The sequence below is a fragment of the Taeniopygia guttata genome, chromosome 20 (genome assembly GCF_048771995.1).
Source record: "Taeniopygia guttata chromosome 20, bTaeGut7.mat, whole genome shotgun sequence".
Taxonomy (NCBI): domain Eukaryota; kingdom Metazoa; phylum Chordata; class Aves; order Passeriformes; family Estrildidae; genus Taeniopygia; species Taeniopygia guttata.
Window position 1 is genome coordinate 14055454 of NC_133045.1, and position 21983 is coordinate 14077436.

General features: G+C 44.3%; 1 long non-coding RNA gene across 1 annotated transcript in view; it reads left to right on the plus strand.

Moving 5' to 3' along the window:
• Positions 1-4610: 4610 nt before the first annotated feature.
• Positions 4611-21983, plus strand: part of LOC140680354 (uncharacterized) — a 35744-nt gene continuing 18371 nt past the window's right edge. The window contains exons 1-2 of the long non-coding RNA XR_012051544.1: positions 4611-4747; positions 19109-19214. This is a non-coding gene — a long non-coding RNA (uncharacterized lncRNA). The remainder of the gene's footprint in view (positions 4748-19108; positions 19215-21983) is intronic.

Here is a 21983-nt window from a genome sequence, read left to right on the forward strand (position 1 = left end):
CACCCTGTGGTCCTGCAGTGCCTTCCCAGCCCCTGGTTTGGGGCTGATCCAAGTAAGTCCCCTTTTGGCAGGGTTAGCAGGCATTGTCACCCCACAGCAGATCCCCTTTGAGGGACTCATTTCAGGGCAGGTTTGCATTTAAACTGCCACGTTGTCCTTCAGAAAATGCACCAGCAGCACAGCAGGGACACTTTCCAGAGGAGGGAATCAAAGCTGGATCCCCATTTCCACCTGAGTGCTCCCACCCTGGAATCTGGGTGGCATCGATGCTGTTAGTTTTAAAAGAGAGAACTTGAGCCCTTCTCTCCTACACCAGAAGTGAGCAGGAGAGAACAGGAATATTATTGCTACAGGCAGGATTTACCCTATTTTTTCCTAATTTCCTGGACTTTCTGCTCTTCCATAGTGGTCTTGGCCCCTGTTCTCAGGGCTCTGGTCCACCCCATATCCTTTATAGAACGTTTAAATGCCTGGCCAATATATGATTTTACTAGAATTGTCTTAATTTAGGCTTCAAAATGGAATCCTTCCTTTACAAGGGCCTTGAGATTAACAATGTTCAGTGGTGGGCTCAATACATGGGGAATTACTCAGCTGGAATTTACAGTTGAGAGGCTACTCATGTTCAGGTGTCTGACTCAGCCCTGAAAAGTGAAACAAGTGCATTAAAAATAGCATTTGTGTAGAAGTTTCCTTCCTGGTGGTGTTTCCTGGAGAGAGAAAATGATTCCTTTGGGCACAAGGGCATTTACCTGAGGCAAACCAAAACTGTGGGAATGTCTCTCCCAAGGAATTGAATCAATGAGTTGGTGAGGTTTTTCCCTTTAAAACCCTGATGATATTAATTAGAATTGTAAACTGCATGTCTGCTTTCATCAGACCTGTCTCCCACCATCAAACAAACACGGCCTAATGTCAAATTATTGAAGTCTCCCAGCTGCAGGAAATTCCCCTTCCCACTTCCAAGTGTTTTTCCTTCACCACAAAATAACAAGCGAGTCCCATGTGTTGTAGGAGCCCTGCAAGTGCTGTCTGTAAAAGTCATGTCACAACCTCAATCAATCACTCAGCACTGGCCAACGCTCGGGTAGATGATCCAGAAATCCTCCTGCCTGGGATTGCACTGCAGGAAATAACAGCAGCAGCAAAATGCTTTACAGAGAGCCCAAATGACCAGAGTTGCTCAAATAGTTCCTTCCTGTAGCTTCTGGGGCTGCATCTATTTCCACATGTGCCACAAAGTGCCAGCTTGAAGCTGGGTGGCAGGGAGGCACTAGGAGAATTTCATAATTTTTTGCTTGCTCATGAAAACATTAAATTTTTCTAGATTAGAACATATTTCACTAATTAATCCATCTGTTTATGGAATAACAAAATGCCATGGACCACTTAGAGCCATGGAGAAGCTTCCTAAACTTCCTTAGACTGGATATTCAAAATTTATGTATCTGCCAGTCAAGATATAATAAAATACAGAAACATGCTTGTAAAAAGAAATGTGATATTTACTGTTCAGCCATGTAATATCTCCTATATATACATCTCCCTTGAGGATATCTTGATGTTATTGGAAGAGTAGTTTCCTTAGACATGCTCCCTTTTTCCCTTTTCTTGTTCTCCTCTTCCTTTTTGTTATTTTCTCTTCTGTTTTTTTTGGAAATTTCCTAATTCTCTTTGGAAAGTGCCAACCCTTATCTTGCAATACTAGAAATTAGTAGGGTCTGAGACTTAATAGTGGGTTTCTTTTAATTAATGTGATATAAAGCTGTTTGATTTGTGATATAAAGCTGAAGAGTAGTTTAGAGCGTGCAAGTTTAAGACCACGGAGGATTTAGGCTTGAGTTATTTGAGCCAGTCTGAGCGCAGCCTCCATGGACATCCACCATCCCTAAATCAACACAAGGAAAGGCAGGACTGGGGCCTTTCCATGTCTTCCTGCTGATTCTAGCCAGTAGGGTTCTGGCTGTGTATTCCAAGCAAACTTTGGGAATCACAGACCTCTTGCCTGCAGGCAGAGGGTTAAAGGAGAGGTCAGGCAGCTGTGCCCAAACTGGGTTTAAAATCCTCCCCAAGTGCCTCTGTTACCCCCATGTGCAGGTCCCTGTGTCCATCAGGCTGTCTGTGCACGCTGCTCCTCTTCCAGGGCAAAGCTGAAAGTTGGCCAGTGTCAGGTCTTTGAGGAGCCATCAGGGTGTTTTGTGATACTTAGTGAAACTAAATTCATTTCATGCTGCCTGTTGGTGAAAGAACAGAGAACACACCCTGCTGCACACTGTAACTTCAGGTCTTCTTGCTTTTATCACTTTCCCTGCTTTTATGATGCGTGCAGTGAAAAAAAAAAAGTCTCTTGTGAATGGAAGTCTTGTTTGCCTGGAAGGGTCATGAGCTGTGGAGAAGCAGCACAGGCCCCTCTGCTGCACTGAAAGGTGTTGCCTGTGTGGCCACAGCTGGGCTGCCTTCCCCTGAGAGCAGCCTCCATCCCAGTTTATCAATAGTTTGGGGAAATCCCTGTGATGGACCAAGGAGGAGCCTGTGGATCCACTCTCGAAGCTCCTCTGCTCCGTGCAGTCAGCCTGGAGGAGATGGAGCAGCTCCTGCAGCATCCACAGAGGGCTACACCGTATGCCAGATTTGTTCCATGCGTTTCTCTCCTCTCATTGCCTTAAGCATAATTACAAATACATTATGCAGTGTGAATTTTCACCCTTTTTTAGCATTCAGTGGCGCTGTGAACCACCAGCCTTTCCCCTCAGCGTACTGGGTTGAAATTAGTGCATTCCCCAAATATCCTGCTGCCTGTGCCATCCCGCCGTGACCCACGGAGGGGACACCACCACCACCAAACGCTTCCCCTGATGGGATTTAGTCAATCCCATCCTCGAGATCTTCACCCTCAGCGTTTGGAGGGGTCAGGAATCGGCGGTGCCACCGCTGCAGGTCAGCACCGATGAGTGCTGCCAGAGACAGCTCTTGATTTCCAGCTGGGGAGCCTTGGACGGACAGAACACAACAAAGCAGCTCCAGCTATCCCCTGGAAGGGGCACACACCTCTCCCTGCTCCGTGCGGGGACATTTTTGGCAGAAAGGCCCTGCCCGGCCCAGCGCCGTGCCCAGCGGGCCAGGCCGCGCCGGCCTCCGCCGCCTCAAACGGAAAATGACAGAAATTTAGCAAAACTTGTGCTCGGATTGTGCCCTGATCAATTCTGACAGCGTCCTGCTCTGCTCAATATTCTCCCTGAAGTGCCTGGAACCAAATACCAGTGAGGAGCATTTCTCGCCGAGGTTCAAGAGGGGAGATGTAAACACAGGCCGTAAAAGACCTGCATGTCTGCAGCTTGTAGGGGTCGTAATTCTTCCCAGCAAAGTTACCTTTCCTGTTTCTATGAATTACTCTTACATTCTTGTAAGAGATACGGGTTGAGGTATTTATGGTGCATTCAATTCTGCTATCATTGATTTACTGGACTAAACCTGCTCCAGGATATGATGTAAAGCCCCTAATTCCAAAAAACTCTTCCATCTCAGTGAGAACAGCATTTTCTGCCCTGTTGCCCTCCAGCAGATGACCAACGGAGATAAACAGAGGGCACTCCACTCTCGGTTGCAATGTGCTTGGTGATGTGAAGGAATCAATCAGACAAAAGCAGATTATTAGAGTGTCTGAGAGAGATCAAACATTGCTGGCATCTTCACCCACACACGGTTGATTTACAGGCAAGCTGATAAAGTGCTGCAGCTCACTGTCAGAAGTACATGACAGCTCCTCTAGCTGTATGGATAAATTATTGCTGAAGCCCATGATAACATTTCTCCACCTAGCAACCAAACATAACAGGATGTGGCTTTTAGTACTGGGAGCCAGAACGATACAAAGAGAAAACACAGCAACTCTGCGGGCAGGGAGGCAGCAGGCAGGGAGAGATTTTCACAGGCACACGCGAGGGGCTGGGTCTGTCCTGGCTCTGCTGGGGGAAAATTGGCCAGGCTGGAGCTGTGGACATGCAGAGATGCTGCCAAAATGCCTGGATTGCAGGCAGGGGTTTGAATGGGCAGAGCCCTGGGGTGGGTGGTGAGGCTGCTCCGCTCACCTGAGCATCCCTCAGACCCACCGATGGGAAATATCAGGTGTTCCCTTGGAAAGGCAGCAGCAATAAATGCACTCATTGTGCTTTAAAAAAAGGCAAATCAAAATAATCCGATTATTTGGGTGCAAAAGAAAGATGCAGTTCAGATATTCTCTTTATTTTTATCTGGTGGCTTATAAAATAATAAGTGATATAATCTGCTAAATATTGCATCATGGCTATTAGACATTGGGGCTCTGCTCAAAAATTAAGTTGGGTTAATTAGAGCATGTACTATGTGCCTATAAAAGACTAAATCAGGCTCTGTCTCGGGAGCCAGACGTGAGTGCTTTTCAAAAACTGAGAATGTGACCCTGACAACTTAAAATCTAAAGTACATTGAAAGTATTCACAGGTTAGAGGTTCTGCTGCCTCAGATGCCTTTCATAAATTCTCTTGCTTTGAAATGCACTTCCTTATTTAAATTTTTTTTTTCTCTTTGTTGCTCTATCAGAAGTCATCCCACAGAAGAGTAGGGAAATGAATATGGAAATAACTGTATGAAAGAAATTATGGAACCTGTTTATCTGTACTGTTCTGCCAAAGGAACAATCAGAAAATGTGATTTATTTTTTTTTCTCCCTGTGGCTTTTTCAGTTACAAGAATTTAGCAAAGGTGAGAGGTAAGTGAGAAATTCTGAGATGTAAAAGATGTGATTTGATGGGATCCCTGAAGTAATCCTTTATAGTATTTGTTAGTTTGCCATATTGAGGGCTCGGTGTTGTTTTTATGGAGGGCTCGGTGCTGTTTATCTGCAAACAGACCTGAGCCCGGTTTGCATTTGGAATTTTGGGGCTTTCCTTGGTGGCTGCTGTGATGGGAGGTGGCCCCAGCTCCTGGGTTCTGTGTTTGCTTGTCACATTTTACAATCCCCATCTCACTTTACCACCCCCTCGTGCTCCTCCAGACACGCCACAGGACAGTTTTTGTGGGACCTCGCAGGGAGGATTTGCCAGAGCAACTCCTGTAAAAGCCAACAGAAATTGCGTGGCTTAATCCTCGTGTGCTGCATTGAAAAATTACCCATAAATATTTCACCATTATGTTTTATTATTACAGTCAAATTTGTTTTATGTACTTATTATTTAAGGGATAATAGGGCAGGTGTCCCATTTTATGAGGCAATAATCTGGTTCACGTTGGTTCCGTAGTTTATCCCTCCCAGAGAGCTGCATTATCGCCAAGGGACATGGGGAGCTTGTCTTATTATAGTCATAATAGCAATAATAACAACACCTATTCCTACAGCACCTTTCCTCTAGAACCCAAAGCATTTTATAAATCTGATTTGATTTTTGACAGCTGGGGTCATCTCAAGGATGATTTCAATAACGCCAGCTCTGGAGTGAGGATGGAAAGCAGACTTTAGAGCAGCAGATATCCTCCCCTGGACCTCTGGAAACCTTTGGTGTTTGGCTCACTCAGATATTTGGGGTGCAGGGGATGAGCCCCAGGTACTGATGGATGTCCTGGGCTGTGGCACCAGGGGCTCAGACACTCTGGGGGTGGAACACGATGTCAGATGTTAATTCAGATGTCAGAGATCCACCAGAAACCTGCTCTGGGAGAGCTGGGCAGCAGCAGGGACAGCCTCACCTTTATGGAAGGTTTGCTTGAAGCCAGACCCAGGGGCAGGGATGGATTTGCACCCCTGCATTAGGTAATGCTCCCTTCAGGTGATTTGGGTGATGTGTCCTCAGTACAGCCAGGAGGGCTGGGAATGCTGGTGCACACAGGGGCTGCTGGCCAGAGAAACCAGACTAAATCCCCCTGTGCAGCTCAGCTGGGCGCTGCTGTGGGCTCTGCTGGTAAATGAGCTCTGTTTGAGGCTGTATCCATTAGCTATATATTTCATATATTAATTATGTAGTGGATATTAGTGATAGATATTAACTGTATGCAATGTTTTAGCCATACTCAGGCTGCTGTTATTTGCTGAACACCAGGGTATAAAACTGAGGGTGCCTCCAGTGTCCAGCCCAATGTGTGCCCTTTCCCAGGCTCTGGAATGAGCCGTGGCTTTCCCTGGATGAGCTGACCTGTCGTGGTTGCCTTGTGCTCTCAGCCCTTCAGGAATCATTTCAGATCTTGGCATTCCAGGTTTTCCTTCAGATCCAGCCCCTCCTAGGGAAACATTCCCAAATTCAGGTGTGGTTTGCATTCTATTACAAGTAAAAAGAGGATTTACCTATAAATATTGCTGGGTTTTGCTTCTGCTGTCGTTTCTCTCTTTTAGAGTTTTTCTTCCTTTTGTTCTCTTTCTTTCCAGAAAGGCAAAAAAACCCTGGGATGTTTGGCTGTAATATGAGTATCTAATAATTTCCAGTAATAGAAGTGGTTTATTTCTCCTTGAAAGTTGAAGCCAGCCCTGATGAAGTTATATATTCTTTGATTAAATAAGATATATAAGGCTGAGTCTGCTCTCTTAACATCCCAGAGCCACAAGGGCTTTAGCTACTCAGAGGCTGTGTTACTCATTCCTCCCTTATCCACAATCCCAGGCTGACCTAAAAAACTTTCCCAACTAATGCCTGGCTGAAATTGCCAGATTTCCACATGAAGTCAGAATTTTACTATTTGAATTTTCCCCATGGAGGGGGAAAAAAATACCTTTACAAGATTTTTCCAGAGTTTTTCTTACTTGCATCTTGCATGATTCAGCATTCTCTGACTTTCTCTGAACCCTGATTTTCCTCAGTCTTGGAGGAAAAAGGACCAATTTCTGCCACCTTCATAGCTGATCAACAAGATATTTAAAATATTAGTGCCTAGGTCTGCCAGTGGCTGCTTAAAAGGATTTTTATGAGTCCCTACCTGTGTTTGTGAGTGCCTCAACACCTCCAAATGTTTCATCTCATTATGCTTTGCATTGTGGTGAAGGGATAGTGCTTTCATGAGATCCATCAGCCATTCACAAAATATAGCTCTGTGCCACATTTACATCAGGAAAACAAATCATAGTGGGCCTCAACTTTCCCCCATTAGGAGCTGGATGGATGTCTCGCCTCACCCAGGCAACGGGAGATGTCAAAAGTTCATTGGATTTACGGATTACAAATCACCAGTTGTCTCTCAAGCATGGTGCAAATTATCAAACGTTGTTTTATGGCACCAGGGGAGCTGGCTGGGCAGGGACTCAGGCGTGTGCTGAAGCACCTTGTTGAGTTCAGCATCTAAATATCCAAAATAAACATCTTAAATGAGAACAAGAGACACGCTCTCCTCCTTCCCTGGACCAAAGTGCAGCTTAGTCCCCAATCTCTTCCCTCAAGAAGTGTTAAAGTCAGTCCAGGAGCTCAGCACATCAGCACCTCACATTTGGAGCATCCAAATTGCTTCTTTTCATTTATTTGGGTTTGTTGGTGGGATTTTTTTCTGCTTTCTTATTGCAAAATGTCACATTTTCATAACTTCCAGAAAGTTGATATTGCAAGAAAAAAACCCAAGTTGCATCTGCCTCATTACATTAAAATGTTAACACTTCTGATATTTCCTAATGGCACCGCTATAAAGTAAATATTGGAATGAGAAGTTCTGTGCCAGAAGTGGAGCCTGGAGACGGTTAATGGGAATGTGTTCCTGGGGTGGCTCAGGGTTTGCTTTGGGGATGTATAGATGATTATAGAAAATTGGTTCAATTATTCCCCCAATTACAATGTGTAAAGTCATTTCACCCTGCACTGATGGCAGAATGGGACCAGGCAGGTTACAGTGAGAAATACCATGTAGCTTTTGGGTTTATTTCATATTTTCTGCTTGTGTGTCGTGCCCTGTGTTCCTGCCCGTTTTTTAGGCAGGGTTACCCTTTGCCATCTGGCTGTTATTGTTTGAATAACAACCCAGACACAGCCTGGAGGGCATGTCCCACAGGCAGCCCCATCCCTGTGCTTTTGGCCTGCTGGAGGTCACGTCCCTAAAGGAAACAATGGGGTTTTCCAAGCCCAAGGGCTCCAACCATGGCCCAGAAAATGGGTTTGAGGGTGGGTGCTAGGACCGAGCAGTGTGATGCCTGTGTGACCAGCACTGCAATTCTGTGCTCCTGAGGAAGGAAGAGATGAAGTACAGCACTGGTTCATGCTTTATTATCTTGAACCGGTAATTGAATAGCTGCTAAGTGCCGAGTCCTGAAGGGAAAACCCACCCCAGAGCTCCTTGGCGCTCCAAGAGTTCATCCATCCAGCCTAATTTATGAAATGCCTTCATTTTTGGCCTTCCGAAGTTCGACTGAAGGTGTTTCAGCTGCGATGTCTCTATTCAATCCCAGTGCAGCACATTCCCACCAGTCACTGCTGTTATCTCTGAACCGAAGCCCACACAAAGAGCCCCCGGAATGCAGGGCCAGGCAAGTGCTAAAGCTGGGCCACAGCTCCCTGCTGAACTTTGCAAGCAGGAAAAGCCCTCTCCCATCTTTGCAAGCAGGAAAAGTCTTTTCCCACCTTTGCAAGAAACTTCTCCCACCTTTGTAAGCAGGAAAAGCCTTCTCCCATCTTTGAAAGCACCTTCTCCCACCTTTGCAAACAGGAAAAGTCTTCTCCCATCTTTGCAAGCACCTTCTCCCACCTTTGCAAACAGGAAAAGTCTTCTCCCATCTTTGAAAGCACCTTCTCCCACCTTTGCAAACAGGAAAAGTCTTCTCCCATCTTTGCAAGCACCTTCTCCCACCTTTGTAAGCAGGAAAAGCCTTTTCCCATCTTTGAAAGCACCTTCTCCCACCTTTGTAAGCAGGAAAAGTCTTTTCCCATCTTTGCAAGAAACTTCTCCCACCTTTGTATGCAGGAAAAGCCTTTTCCCATCTTTGCAAGAAACTTCTCCCACCTTTGTAAGCAGGAAAAGCCTTCTCCCATCTCAGCTCTGGCTGCTGAAATCCCGTCAGGGAAGGCTGGCACGGCCCTGGCACCACAGCAAGACTGGAGCAGAGAGCTGAAGGTGCCACTCTTCACCTCATGGAGAGAATCCCTGCTGGAATGGGCTCCCTGGACTCCCAGCAAATGGGAAATAAGGCCTGCAGAGGTTCAGTACCTTTTAGACCACCAGCAGCCTGAAGATCTGTGTCCCCTAAAGGTGCCTGACCTCTCACAGAGGGGACACTTGAGCTGAACTCGACCATGATAAATTCACTGGTGTTTTGGTTTAGGACTTGAGCTGCTTCAGCAGCAGGTCAGATGTCCCAGCATCCCAGAACTGCTGGGGCTGGAAAAGCCCTCCCAGCCCACGGGGTCCAGCCTTGGTGAGCCATCCCCACCTTGTCCCCAGCCCAGAGCTCTGAGTGCCACCTCCAGCCCGTCCTCGCTGCTCCCCTGCTTTGCCCTCCTGGCTGCACACAAACCCAGCACATGGAGCTTTCTCCCACCAGCTCTATCCCAACACACTTTTCTTGCCTGTGGAAATGGGGATTCCCAGGAATGTTGTCCTGGGGAAATGTAAGCAGCACAGAGCTCAGCAATGGCCAAATTCCTGGCCAAAAATATTGACAGAAAAAGGAAAAAAAAAAGCTCCCCATAGTCACAGAAGATCTCCTGGAGCTTAGGGTAGATCCATACAAACTGCTGGATGCTGTGAGAATTGTGGAATTTGGCTCGCCTGGGCTGCCTCCTTCCTGCACCAAAACTTCAGCACAAACAGAAAATGAAAATTTCTTTTTCAAACACACTTAATTGCTTTCAAGTTTTGGCATTTCTGTCACTATTGGATTTCCAGGGCGTCCCATGGTAATGATTAGAACTAAGCAAATACCTCAAAATATTTTCCATGAAAACTCCTTTGAATAAAACATTGAATAGCCTTCAGCTGTGTTCACACCCCTTTCATATTAACTTTCTCTGAATATTCCAGTGACTGATTTATGGGCAGAAATGTTAACTGAAACAGCAATTTTTAAGGGAATGTTGCATAACATTTATGGAAAGCAGATTTTAAACATGGATATAGTATCTAAACGCAGCCTACTTGGAGTAAAAATAATACCAGGTGATTTAGTCCCTTCAGTCTGAGAAATCACCTCAAAAGTGCAGAGACCACAAGCAAAAGGAGGCTCTGTCCAACAGAAAGACCAAAAATGAGGGTCAGGTGCAGGCAAAGCTTAGGAGGTACTTGGTGAGTTTTGAAGAAGTGCCTGAGCAGCGATTGTGTCCAGCTCTTGTGGACAAAAATACCTTCATAAATCTGGCCCTGACTCACAATAAATGCTGGATATTGAACACATCTGAAAAATGTGAATGTAACTCAAAGTTAATTGTGAGGAGGAGAAGAGACTGAGCTGGCTGAACTTCAGCTGTTGGCTCTGAGTAAGTTGATTGGCCTCACTAATGATACAGGAGCCTTGGCTGCTTCTTGGAGATGTCATTGTCAAAGAGCAAATATTTGCATATTGCTCTTCAACATCATTAGTTTTGTTTTGGAAGGCGAGTTGTGAAGACCAAGGTTTGAGGAAGTGTACAAATATTGCACATCTCATTTGCATCCGTGACTAATTTGTGCATCAATCAGGTGAGGTGGCTCCGAGCTGACCAACCCTGCCACCCTGGGATGTGCAAGGATGCTCGCAGCCCTCTCACGTTATCAGCTGCCTTTCAAAGAGAAATTAATAATAATTAAAGAAAAAAAGCTGAGCAAAGCTTTAAAACTCATTTTTTGCACACGAAGCTCTTCTCTCTCCATTCTGTGGCGTGTTCCAGGGAGAGAGAGCTCTGCTGGTACAGGGAACTTCGACAGATCTGCATTATTCCCCTCGGAGTGCGAAAATATCTTCATGCCATCTCGGAAAAAAGCTCATTTAAATGCTCTGTGAATGCAGCCCTTCCCAAAGGCCACGATGTAGTCATGTATTTTGGATGATCTGCAGCTAGGAAAGCGTGCAGCTAATGCACCCATCTCACCACGGGAAAGACTGAAACTAAAACACCAAAAAAAACCCAGAGAGAGAAGCCGAAAGCCAACCCACAGCCTCTAACCCAGATTCCTGCTTTGAAAGGAATTTGGTCTGAGGATGTCCTTGTTACCTAATTCCAGCGACAGCCACAGCTTGCTCCTTAAAAATGAGGAGCCAGAGCGTTTTCAGAGGGACACTCACACCCCATTGTGCCTTTCTCACCCTCCTGATTAACTCTCTCTAAAATATCCTTATCACGTAGCAGTTTCAAGGCTGGAGAATGATTTGTGTTCTCATTCAATGGGAATGGAAGAATTTCCAATGATAAAAATTACCAGCAGATATTCGAGGAGCTTTCCCCAAGTGAAATTCAGGCTGAGATTCTCCACCACCATATCTTTGGCACGGTGGATAAATGAACACACTTCAGTTTCCCTTTCTTCCCTAAAAGATCATTTACTTACCCTCATGCCATCACATGCTAAATTAAGTCACGTCTTTCTTTTATTAAGGAGACAGCTTTTTTTCTGAGCTTCTTAAACTTTTCTAAATTTTCTTACCACAAACACTGCTCATTTTGTTTCTTATCCAGAGACTGATAACAGGGTTTCTATAAAAATGAACATTCATGATCAAAGAGCAACTCTGTATCATAAACAAATTACAACAACTGGGCACGCTTTGAAATAGCTTAACCTAATTAAGCTCAAACACTTTCGCAAAAGCTTTAAAAAAATGGGTGTAATTGGAGCTCTGTTCAGGTTCAGCTGACTTCATATTTTTAGTTTGGTTGGCTTTTTTTTTTTTTCCCTTTTAGAGCTTTGCATAAACAAAACATTTTGACAGTGTTGCCTTCCTGGGAAAAAAATGTTGGTGGTGCTGAAAATTCAGATTTCCAAATGAAACACAGCTCTAATTGCTCATTTTTGCAGCTCTGGGGATGTGTGTGAGATGTGCCAAAAGCAGCCCCGAGTGCCTGTGACGGTGGCACTCGGGTGGCACTCGGGGCAGGGGTCACTGGGCCAGTGCCCATCGTGTGCTGGGCCACCAGGAGCGCCCAGGGGGACTGGGAATGAAAATTGTTGCATGTTTTCCTTAAAAAAATCAGTTACAAGGTAGGCTTTGAGGATTAAAATGGAAATCCCAGTGGTTTTCCCCTGTTAAACCCCACTGTGTTTGGAGCATGTCCAAGTGATAATCCAGCCATGGATTTCTCCATCTTTTCCATGGCATGGTGTTGGTTCCTTGTGGAAAATTAACTTTAGGCTGAGATTATCAGACACTCAGCTTTTCATATCTTATTTCTCATCTCACTCTCTCCCCCCACTTTAAATGCGCTGTAAAAAACTTTTCTCAGGTATTTATTGGTTATAAACCTCTGAGCCACAAGGATTTATCGTCACCTTAAATCTGATTCCAGGGGGATTAATAATAGTAGTAGTAGTAGTAGCAATAATAATAATTATAACAATAATAATAATAATAATAATAATAATAACACACCTGCATCCTTTAATTGCTCAGGTCAGTGTTTTACAGGTCCAGTAACACCTGTGGATGGTAAAATGGCCCTCCAGAAATCTCTCTTTATTGAAGCATCAATTTTCTTAAACTTAGAATGAGCAAATCTTCGGTAATCTCTACAGGATTGTGCCCTTTCCTCATCACCATAAAGCCAGAATGCTTTGGTTATTATCTGTTATAATCTGTTGTTATCTGCTCTTTTCTGCCATAGTGAATTATTTCCTCTTTTTCAGAAGATTTTAATTTTATTGATCTTTTATTTCATAATGGAAACAATTTGCTGTTTGCCCAGCTGTGGAATTTCCATAAGGAGATGGTGATTTGCTGAAGGCTCCAATTTACACTTCTCAGGAATATTTGTGGGAAAAGTATTTCAAATCCATTCTTATCTGCTCCAGGTTTTCCTGCACAAGTGTTAACCCTGAATTTTGCTCTTTGCTTGTAAAAGTTTACTAATGACTACTGAAGGCCTTAATTGAAACAAATTTATGCACATAGCTCAAAATTACTTTTGTTCTACAATGCTCAATTTTTTTAATATATTTTTCTTTTTTTTTCCATTTCTTGAGGAGAAAATCTTCCGCAAAATTTCTTTTCATGATTGAAAAGCACCAGAAGTGCTAAACCAAATTACCTGTAATTATATAACCTTCTGATTCTGCCTGTGTTTAACAGATTAAATGTTCTGTCTTTACAACTTCCAAGGTTAAGTGCCCATAATGGGACATGCTGGGGAGTAGGGTCATATAATCCCCAGCAAGTGGCACTCAGCAGCCCAAATGGAGGAGAGTTATTAAAATCTATAACATGCAACTTTCATCTAACACTCAAATTATAAGGGAGCCACTCGGAAAGAGCCAAAGGCTATTTGCAGGTTCAATATATTCACTTTGCTCTCAACAGTGATCAAAGTTGGGAGCTTCACGTGGCTTGGGCTGACGGAGGAGCTAATTTGGAGGAGCTGCAGAAAATGCTGTTCTGTCCCCAAGCTACAGCAGGTTCATAATTGGAGTTTTCCACCTGGGAGGGAGCAGAGACTGCACTGCCCCGCTCCCCACAGGGCTGCACCAGCTCATGGGCAAGGGTTAAAAGCCAGGCAGATTAATCTGGGCACCAAGACAAATTGCACTTCTATTTTTTACAGAAAGTTTTCTATCTGGAGTGGTTCTGTTTTAATTGGGGGCTATTACTTTAAATGAAATGCAAGATTGAGAGTCTTTTTTGCAGGGATATTTCAGTCACTGTCAAGAACTCCCAGTAAGTTCCTTCCTGCCTTTCTTCCACATATTATTGTTTTTTCTTCTGGACTTTTCTAGAGTTTACTGATTTTTCGTTTCCTAATCTACCCCACATCCCAAGTCTATAAAGTTGGGTCCAAAAGCTATTTAGCCTTGGGGTGACACATTAAAAAACCAGGGTGGTTTCCTTTTCCCCCCAAAAGGCACTTTTGAACGTGTCCCTGTCACACTGAAACAACTGCAGTGAAAGCCCTTGATCAAAACAACCACAGCACCTTTGCGTGGCTGTTTTTGCTCTGCCAGTCCTTGAAATGACCTTGGCTTAATTACCTGCATCTCAATGAGTGAATCTACATAGCAAGTGAAGGTTAATTAATGAAGGATCATTTCTTACTTAAACCCATCAGGCAGTGGCTGACAAGCAAGCCTGGCCGGTGCAGTAGCAGCCTCTGTCTCATTAGAAATGGTCAGATTGATGTGCTGGGGCTGCTCCAGAAGCAGGGCCAGGACAGTTTGTTAATGAGGAGAACTGATGGGCTCCTGCTAAACACCCAAAAGCCTCTGTCTGGTACCTCCAGAATCACTGAACTCCAGGTTTTTCCCACCAACTCCTCCATTTCCAGGGTGCCACGAGTGCCTCCTCAACCTAAACTTCTGAGATTGCCACCCAAAAGCTGCTGTGAGTTTTGGACCTGGCTAAGACGGGCAGAGCACTGAGATCCTCTCTCACCCGTTGGGGTGGCTGGCACAGAGCCCAGCTGCATCATCCCAAACGTGGTGGAATTCCTGCAGAATTCCTCCTGGTGAGCTGCCCACCTCCACCTGTGCTGGATTTACAATAACGTGCCAATATCTGTCACCTACGTTGGACAGTGTGTCCCCAGCCTGAACCAACAGAAAAATGCCAACACCACAGTGAAACATGGAGGGCATGAAGAAGGAGAAAAAGGACAAGGCACACCCAATTTCCTCCATCTTGTCCCCTTTGAACCCCTTATCTAGAATCCTAAAATTTTACTTTTGCACCCGTGCCACACTTAATTATTACTTATATCAAACACTCAGAGCTGGTAATTGATCCTGTAAGATTGAAAACTCTTTTCCATGGACAGAGATCACAGCCAGTGTCTCTGGGGGCTCTGTCCAGGGGGGTTCCTGACCCCTGCCAGGGTCCCAGGGCAGCCAGAGGGATGCCCTGGACTCTCACACCTGGCCTCGCCTCTTTTTTCTTTAGGTTCTAATGCACCTTTACCTTTCTAGAGCTCTTCCCTTCTCACTCTTACCCCTTGATTAAGAAGTAACAACTAAACAAGACCCAAATATTTGGCTTTTCCCATCCTTGCTTTTGAAGGTTTGCACGAGCGAAGGTGGGGCTGAGCTCAGAGGTAAAACTTGAACACGCTCTAGAAAATAATTGAAAAGGTGAATTGCTCCCACCTGATGGGAAGTGAAAAACAGCTCGTGTGACCCTGCTTCTGTCTGATCTATAAAAATTGATTTTTTTTTTCTATATGCAGAAGTATTAGGAATTGTTTCGGGCTTGAGCAGTTGCCAGAATTTAACTCACCTCACTTCTAATGTTTTCAAGTGCTAGAAAAAAAATTATATAAAAAGTTTTCTGTAACTGGGAAAAAGAGCTCATTTACCTTTGTAATTTTCTATTAATTTACTACTAGGATTCATTTTGCATTTAATTCAGTCCTCTAATGGCTTAAAACTGTGTCTTTGGTCTTTACACATTTGTGGTCTCAGCCGTGTCAAGCTTTTTCATCTACTTTATGTTCATTTATTTTAACTTTTAGTGGTCTTCTAGCCAATTCTTTATCCTTTTTATTACAAGAGCATGAAATTTTATAATGCCCTAGAGCTTTGTTAGTCAGCTGCTACAAGGTTCTTAACCTTAGTTAATTTATTCTTTCACTTTTGACTTCCAGATATGGAGCATGCTTTAATATTTTGGTTTTGAATATGAAAGCAACTTTTATTAAGTAGGTTTATGGTATTAATAGATCCTTATTTCATTTTTACAGGAGTGTTTAGGTATCCTGCTAGACACAGAATGTATCATTTTCCATAATTATCTATAATTTTTGTAATATAACTTAAACTCTACTATATTAAAATATTTCTAATATAACAATCTTAACCTTTTTAGGTAATTTTACTCCAGAATCACTGTAAACAAGCATAGGAATGTTCTTTTTCATTGTAAAACCTGATTTTTTTTTTTTTTGGTTGCTTACTACATTAACAAGTAATTAAGTCATGGCAGTTTGCTTATGTAGAGAGGAAAAAAAAAAGGAGAAAGTTCTAAAATCATCACTTGCTGTAATTTTTAATTCTGAATATCCCTGGGAAGGGAAGGGATGGATGGAATCCCTGGAAAAGGGATGGATGGAATCCCTGGGAAGGAACTGGAAGGATGGAATCCCTGGAGAAGGGATGGATGGAATCCCTGGGAAGGGACTGGAAGGATGGAATCCCTGGGAAGGGACTGGAAGGACTGAATCCCTGTCCCTGTGGATAGGGATGGCAGAAGGACCCAGCCTGGAGAGGGACACAGATGTGGGTTGTTCCCAACAGGGGAAAACAAGGAAGGTTTGCAGCAGGAGAAGTTCCATGTCTGGCTGGTTCAGTTTGCATGCACCAAGAGACCAAAATACCAATTTTGAGCAGCAGTCAGCAATCCAAAGGGGGGACAACTGGAAAATTTAAAAAGAGTTTCTTGTGGAATCCATGAGCTAGGCTTGAAATAACCACATTTGACTGCAGTGTTCCATTTTTACACCTTTTGGCTTCCAGGAATCTCCATTAATCTGTAATTTTAATAAAAATGCATTTTCATTTCAGCCCAGATAAGAGTCCTTGCTATAATTCTCCTTCTCAATGTGGTGGAGTTGTTATTTCCCCTCCATTATTTACTCATGTGTAAGCAGCAAACCAACTCCACTGCACTGGAGCTTCATTTCTGTTCCACTGGGAGACAACACTTTACATGATTTTATATCTATATATATGTGTGTGTGTGTGTAATATATATGAACATTTCTTTGTCAGGTAGAAGCTTTTAGTTATTCTGACATGAGGCTTTCACACTGCAAAAATATTACTAATACTATTTTGCCTCTAAAGTGCATTTGTTATCAATATGCACTTAAACTGGTGATCAAGAGTTGGTGGGAGAGACACCTGCTCTGCATTTCTTATCTTTTTTAATACCTTAGGGATACATCACTTAATAATTTAGTGCTAAACCATTTAGCATTTTAGCCCATCATCTCTTATATTACACATAGGATTTCAGTAATGTCTGATAAAATTATGTGTTAGCTGCCTTATGTGTGTGTAAAACTTAATAAGTCTTCTTCCCCCCCTCAAGTTTAATAACTGATTTCTTACATTTATGGATGTGAAATTTTATTGCTCATGGATATAGTTTGAACCTAAATCTTCATATCTTATAAATTGATTTTTAGTTTCCTTTTTGACCTTATGAATTTCAATCAGACATTGACCTCTTGTTGCTCATGAATCTGACTGATTTAGTGCCATATAACAATAATACTGTAGAAAAGCATTATCATAAGAGCCCACAGGGTTTGCTGAAACCCATAACTAGATTTTGGAGGCCTCTAGCAATAATAATTCTTGACCCAAGACTATTCTCTAATACCTTCATCCTTTACTGTTCTGGACTGGCCAATCCTTGTTTTAGTACATTCAAGGAAAGTGGTGGAGACTCCCAGGGGGATACGAGCTCAAACTGTGTGGAGAAGATAATGCTGAATATACTCCTGTAAAATGAAGCTTATAAAAGACCAGTTCTGTCTGGGATTTGTCACATTTTGAAGTGAGAGGGAAAGACGGTTTAAAAGGAACCTTTTGTGGCAAAAATTGGTATTTATTCAGTGTTTGAGATTTTCGAAAAATAAAAATTTGATAGTAATTGTCTTTACTGGAATATGTTGTTATTCTTCAGTCTATCACTATGGCTGCAGCCTAAATAGAGGACTTGAATGATTACTGCTTTGTTTGCTTGGCTGTGCTAATTTAATTTAATTTAATTGCTTATATGCTTTGCTTTACTGAATAACTGGGTGTTGATGTTCATTAGTCCTTATTAAGAAAGAATCTTAAAATGAAAGCAGAAGTGGGAAGGCCGTGGGCCTGTGGTGCTGGTTTACAAGTGCTGAATTTGGGCACAAACATTTCCTGAGTGCCTGTGCAGGGAAACAATTCTCCAAACACATTCCACATGGGAAAACAAGGAGCAGAAATAGAAATTGTTTTCTCTTTCTTCTCTCTGTGCACCTCTATGAGAAATCCTGAAAGAGAGAAGGATGTCCCTGTGACAGGGTATCACGTCCTTGATGCTTGGCATTTCAAAATGAATTAAAGTGAAGCCCTCTTTGTGGCAGTGCAGAAAGTCTCTGGCTCAGAAGCAGATCCAGTACTTGCAGGTCCCCTGAGAGGCCCTGGCACGCTGCTGGCACCGGGCACCACCAAGCTCCAAAGCTTCCAGGGCAGACACAAAGGCTAAAAACAGCAGCTCAGCCTTCTCCAGCACCACTTCCTTGGAGGAGTGAGTGCAAGAGGAGGGCTCGTGGTAGTTTGGAATAAATGATGCCAAGTGCTGCTTAAGGAGCAAAACTCAGACTCGATGGAAGCCAGTGAAAGCAGATTTCACATGGAACAAAAAGAGCTTCTGCTTCCCTGTGCACTGTGCTAGGAGTTGTTAAAAGGAGGAATTTGTGTCTGCTTTATTAATGTTCAAGGCTTTCCAATTTACACACAGAACACAAGAGGTGAGTAGTCCAAGATACAAATATATGGGTAGAGCTGTGGAGTATTACTACTCTGTTTATGATGCTGAAAAGTCAGAACTGTGCCAAGCCACTGTTTTCTTATAAACTATTTAAATAATTTATTGACTTGTAAAGTTAACAATTCTCTGTGTTTACTCCAGCTTGTGTTAGATCTGATATGAATGAGGCTCTTTGGACCTTTCATTTTTATCTAATTTCCTCAATGTTGGCAATAATTTTGCTGTTTCAATAACTTATCTTATTCACCTGCTGCTAAAAACACTTGTCATGTTGAATTACAGACCCTGCAGAGATATTGTTGCAATTAGCAATTACAAAATACCACAACAGAAGTGTACAAAGGTTTAGGATCCAGATTTTTGACTGTGTGTAATCATGTCCTAATTTGCCGAAACACGAGCCAGCAAGTTCTGTTCATCTGTACATATTTTTTATTGATCTGCATGTGCAGACAGTAATTGCACATGTAAATTTGGAGTCGGTGATATAAATGCAATAAGAAATTCCATGTTTTTCCTCATTCCCAGAGTTCCTGACTGAGCCATCCAGCACCACTGGGCACAGCTGGATCCACCAACTTCTCTCAGTGAGAAGACTCCTGAGCTCAGGAATCTGCAAACCAAGATCTCCAAGGTAAGATTCAACCCAACTTTTTGTGTACAGACTGACTCCCCTCCTCTCCCACGAACATTTCCAGGTGGGGCAGATGTCCCCACCCCCAGAAAGCGCCTGTGGCAGCAGGTAACTGCCTTTAGCACCTGGCCAGAGCAAATGGAACCGGACTGGACACCAGCAGGGAGTGATGGTTTCCAGGAGCCTCTGCAGCTACCAGAGTGTGCAGCTTCCTCTGGTGGGGCTGGGCCACCACAGCCCCATCCCAGCTCCCAGTTTGAGGGGAAGTGGAGAGCTGGGAGCTGGGACGCTGTGGGAAGCCTGCTCTGAGTGCAGGAGGGCACAGGGTGGAGGCAATTGTTGTGTTTGGATGCTGGTCCACCTCGTGAGGAGAGGGGGTTTGCACTTAGTCTTCATAGCACACAGAGAAATTAACCACTGTGCCATTGCTTTTTGTTTTGTTTAAGAAACACAAAAGGCAACAAAAGATTTTAAAAAGCATTATATAGAGCTGTATAAATGGGAGAGATTCCTGGAAACATTTCTTGCTGCTGTTTCCATCCAGTCTCTTGGTACAACTCTAACCAGGTGGTTCCTGGGGGCCAACAGCTCTGGCTTCTCCTTTGGCTCTCCAGCCACTGGAGTCTAGTTTGATTTCTTGGTGTCCTTTCTGGTTGTGCTGGATTACTCATAACTGCAGCACAGTGGTAGCTGCCAATACAAATTTAGTCTTTTCTGTTTATTCTGTACTGTCCTGTCAAAGCAGATAAGTCTGCTTTGCACTCGAGCTCACAAATTTAATTGTGGGAAAATGATGAGTCACTGCAGCGAAGGTAACCCAGTGTCTGTGGTGGGCAGCACTGAAGTGACATCAGGGCCACGAGCCAGAAGCAGCAGCTCTCACACCAAAGTGTCATCTGCGTTCCCCTGGGACATGGGGCTTTTGGAACCAGCCAGGAGATTGATTTGGGGTCAAGTGAGGAAAAAAGTGTAACAAAAAAAGGAATCTTCCAAGCTCTGTTAGCAATTCCGAACACCTGCTTGGGAGCAGCTAATGAAAGTCTCCCAAGTGGCTGCTCAGCACAGAGCAGGACTGTCCATTCTCATCCCCCTGAGGTGCAGCTGGGCAGGGAATGCCGAGAGTGACCATCCCTGGAGCCAGAAGTGCCACCAGGCTGAGAGGAGCAGAGAACCACAGAGCCACAGAGTCAGGGCTGGAAGAGACCTCCAGGTCATCGCCAGCCCCACCATCAACCCAGCGCCACCACCACCCCTCACCTGTCCCCAGGTGCCAGATCCAGGTGCCACGAACACTCCCAGAGATGGTGACTCCACCTCCTCCCTGGGCAGCTCATTCCAATGCCTGACCACTCCTGCAGCGAAAAAAAATTCCAATATCTAATCTGAACCTCCCCTGGTGCGACTTAAACCGAATTCCTCTCATCCCTTCACCTGGGACATGGCAGAAGAGCCTGATCCCCACCTGGGGGCTGCACCCTCCTGTCAGGAGCTGTGGAGAGCCAGGAGGATGTAGAGATGTTCTGCCCTTCTCCAGGACGGAGGTCTGGCAGCCTGGAGCTGAGGTTGCCTCTCCCCTGGCAGCTCTGCTGCTTGCAGAGCTTCTCAGAACTGCAATCCCCCTGCAGGGACACAGCACCTGAGCACTGCCCTCGGGGCTCCCGGGAATGGGAGGGTCGAGCCTGTGTGCGCCTGGTGGTGTGTCAGAACTCAAAATGTCCCTCAGACATTTTTGGGGGTTCCAGGCCCAGGTCAGAAGCATTTGAGACCCTGGCAGGCAGCTGGAAACAGCTGTGATTTTGGGTTTGAACCATGGAACGATTTACCAACCTTGCAGGAAGAACAAGGAGTCACAAAAGTTTAGATATTGTAGTAGAAGCAGTCACAAAGTAGAGGGAAGAATTTTTGAGTGCTGTACAGGGGGGTTTTAGTTTTGTACATGGGGGTCAGAGGTTTAAGATGGAGGGATTTGGGCCTGCCCTGTCCTTCCTCTTTCTCCTTCCTCACCTCCATGTTCTTGGTGATGTTGGCACTCACAGGTTGGTTTAGAGTAGAAAGGCACCATTTAATATAGGTAATAGGCATTGGGGACAAACTGTACCCATGTAACACGTAATGTACCATATAAAAGATAGAAAAGCACCATTTAATATAGGTAATAGGCATTGGGGACAAACTGTACCCATGTAACACGTAATGTACCATATAAAAGATAGAAAAGCACCATTTAATATAGGTAATAGGCATTGGGGACAAACTGTACCCATGTAACATGTAATGTACCATATAAAAGATAGAAAAGCACCATTTAATATAGGTAATAGGCATTGGGGACAAACTGTACCCATGTAACACGTAATGTACCATATAAAAGACAGCAGCAGCCCTGGGCAGAGGGGGAGAGAAGAAGCAGTCGGGAGTCAGAGAGGATGTCAGGGTGTGTGTGTGCCTCTGCCTGAGCTGTGAGCAAACCACAGCAGCCCAAGGAGAAAATCTTTTAGATAACTTGCAATAAACTGCCCTGAGACCGGACAGCAGAGACTGCTGAGCCTTTCTTTGGCAGCTCGGGGTGGAGGAGAGACTTTTCCAGCACACGGAGCCCCTGACCCAGGCTGGGCTCTGGCTGCCCAAAGGAAGGACCAGCACAGCCCAGCTCCTCTGGAGCTCCCCAGGCCCAGTTTACTCTGAACCTGCCCAGGTTCAGGTTGCCACCAGCCCTTCCCTGGTGACTGCAGCTGTGGCTGTGAAGTTTGTTTGGAGGGCCCACATCAA